The following is a 3,411-nucleotide window of genomic DNA, read 5'->3' on the forward strand; positions in this document are numbered from 1 at the left end:
CTGAGGTGTCTGTCTCACATCTCCCAGGATCTGGCACATCCATCTGTGCTGGCGATTCCATACCTAGACACCCATCTGCCTGAAGCTGCAGTGGTTCCTGGCACTTCTTCAGGCAGAACAGCTGACTCAGAGCCTCTTCTCCAGTCCCTCCTAAAAGGCATGAAAGGTATGGATATCCCTCCTTGCCTACGACTGCAGTTTGCAGTGCTCGCACTCCTCCTGTTCCAAATAGTGATGGATTTCTGCATAGCTTCACCTCACGTGTGCCCTGGCATCTCGTGGTTCTCTGAGACCCAAATCTAGGGCCAGGCCTCCTTACTGTCACCATTTTCACCCTTTGGATTGCTCTTGTGCCATCCCATAATTTATCTGCACCAGATGCCAGCAGCAATCTCATTCCATGTGTTTTTCCAACTGATGTTTTACCAGTGGGGCTAATGGTTACTTGTGTAAATGTCACTTTATAGCATATTTCAGATGTAATTAACTAAGCAAACTATGATTTACAGTAAATAATTGTTCTGTTTAAGAACACTATTTTCTAGTAAACTCTTCTGTAGTAAAACTAGAATATAGAGGGTAGGAAAAACCAGTGTAATTTCAACCAGAAATTGTATTTTGATGATCCTTGTAGGTCCCCTAAACTCAGAATTTCCTGTGACTCTGTGATTCCGTAATTTGTCATTGATGTGGATGTCTCTCTGCAAGCTGTGAATTTTTAACAATGTAATGATACAGCTGCTTCAGTGTCTCTATTTATGGCAAATATAAAATATCTGGCTCTTCTCTTGATTTGTTTTTAATTGCTCAGAGTTTTTCCTGATTTTTTTTTTCATAAATTTCACCCCACATTCTAATCATGGTCCATTTTCTTACCAGAGAGACAGACTCTTGACTTTTTAGTGCTGAAACTGGTCCCTCAGCTTTAGACCGGTCACATCCAGTTGGAAAGTCTTTTCTGTCACTTTTACCACTTGATTAAAACATCCTATTTCTTATTTTTGATATTTCTACAGCATACAATATTCTCCAAATAGCTCTATATACCATATACCATGTGCAGATGGAGACATACAGCTGTCTCAACTCCTTCAATAGCCTGAAATACATGGAACACTGTCCTAAAATAAACTACCTTGAACTGCTTTTCTCTGTATTGGTACTTTTTATAGATACAGAAGAAATTGCTGCTTGGACTTTCCAAACCAACAGGCTGCATTCTTGAGGACCTTCTCTCTGGTAAGGCCTTTCAGCATCTTCTGCTTTCATGCAAGGATTTCTGTGGTTTTGTTTGGGGTTTTTTTTGTTTGTTTTGTTTTGTTTTTAACTTTCTGAATAATCTAGAGCAACCTTTAAAGCATTACTGTGAGATAATTTGCATGGAGTGTATTAAATTCACCTGCACCCTGTGTTCCACACATCAAGCCCTGTTCACAACAGGGATGCAACTGTTGTGACACTGCCCATAATTCATGGTCACATTCTCAGGATGGCCTTGGGCTGAAGGAAGGTAGGGTTTCAATACATATTAGGAAGAAATTCTTTACTGTGAAGGTGGTGAGGATCTGGCACAGGTTTCCTGAAGGTGTGGCTGCACCTGGATCCCTGGAAGTGTGTATGACCAGGTTGGATGTAGTTCTGATTAACCTGGTCTAGTGGGAGGTGTCCCTGCCCACAGCAGGGGGTTGGAACATGATGGTCATTAAGGTCCCTTCCAACACAAACCATTCCATGATTCACCAGGCTCCCTGCCCTGAGATGGGCATTTCTAGGGCTACCTGCACCTCTCTCCCCTGTTTCTGGCCTGGGCAAGCTGAGATGCCTGGGCAATGCCTGCACAACCCCAAGGCCTTCTTAGGGGGAGCACCAGACTGCTGCCCCAGCATGAAGCCCCTCAGACCCCTCAGATTTAGTGGGAATTTTCCCCCAAACCAAACAAGCAACCACTACCACAGGCTGTGCTTGGGAGCCACTGGCAGCCACATCTGTGTCCCCACTGTGGCCACTTGTCCTTGTGGACACAAGTAAAACATCCTCAAAGGTGCCCTGGCAGAGCCCTTTCTCCAGGGTCACAGGATTAATCAGGTTGGAAAACACCTCTGAGATCACCAAATCCAACCTTTGAGTGGTCTCCACCATGTGAACTAGACCATAGCACTAAGTGACACATCCAGTCTCTTCAGGGACAGTGACTCCACCCCCCCATTCCAGTGTCCTGCCACGTGTTCTGTGAAGAGCCTCTTCCTAATGTCCAACCTAAACCTCCCCTGGTGCAGCTCGAGGCCATTTGCTCTTGTCCTGTTGCTGTTTGCCTGGGAGAAGAGGCTGGCTCACCTGGCTACAGCCTGTCAGGGAGCTGCAGAGAGGGACAAGATCATCCCTGAGCCTCCTTTTCTCCAGGCTGAACACCCCCAGCTCCCTCAGCTGCTCCTCACAGGACTCGTGCTCCAGACTCTTCCCCAGCTCCGTCGCCCTTCTCTGGACAAGCTCTGTCACCCGAATGTCCTCCTGAACTGAGGTGACCAGAACAGACACAGTCTCTGGGGGCCCTGTGGGTAAACCCTGGGTGTTCCCCCTGGGTTTCCCTCAGCGATCTGGCTGGACACCACCGGACAACATCAGACATCGCCGGACATTGCCAGACACCATTGAACATTGTCGGACACCGCTGGACACTGCTGGACATTGCCGGACACCATTGGACACCATCAGACACCACCGGACATCACCGGACATCGCTGGGCACCGTTGGACATCGCCGGACATTGCCAGACATCGCCGGGCATCGTCAGAAATTGGCGGACACTTTGGACACTGCCAGACATTGCCGGACACCTCCGGACACCGCTGGACATCGTTGGACATTGCCGGACACTGACAGACACTGCCGGACATCGCTGGACACCATCGGACATTGCCGGACACCGCCGGACACTGCCGGACACCTCCGGACACCGCTGGACATCGTTGGACATTGCCGGACACTGACAGACACTGACAGACACTGCCGGACACCGTCAGACATCACCGGACACCTCCGGACACCACTGGACATCGTTGGACATTGCCGGACACTGACAGACACTGCCGCACATTGCCGAACATTGCCGGACACTGCCGGACACTGCCGGACACCGTCGGACACTGCCGAACATTGCCGGACACTGCCGGACATTCCGGACACTCCGGACATTTCGGACACCATCGGACATCACCGGACATTCCAGACACTGCCGGACACCGTCGGACACTGCCGAACATTGCCGGACATTCCGGACACTCCGGACATTTCGGACACCATCGGACATCACCGGACATTCCGGACACTGCCGGACACCGTCGGACGCCCCCGGACACCGCCGCGCATCCCCGGGCGCTCCGGCCCCGCGCACCGCGTTCCCATTGGCTGCC

This window comes from Lonchura striata, chromosome 2 (genome assembly GCF_046129695.1).
Source record: "Lonchura striata isolate bLonStr1 chromosome 2, bLonStr1.mat, whole genome shotgun sequence".
NCBI classification, from domain to species: Eukaryota; Metazoa; Chordata; class Aves; order Passeriformes; family Estrildidae; genus Lonchura; species Lonchura striata.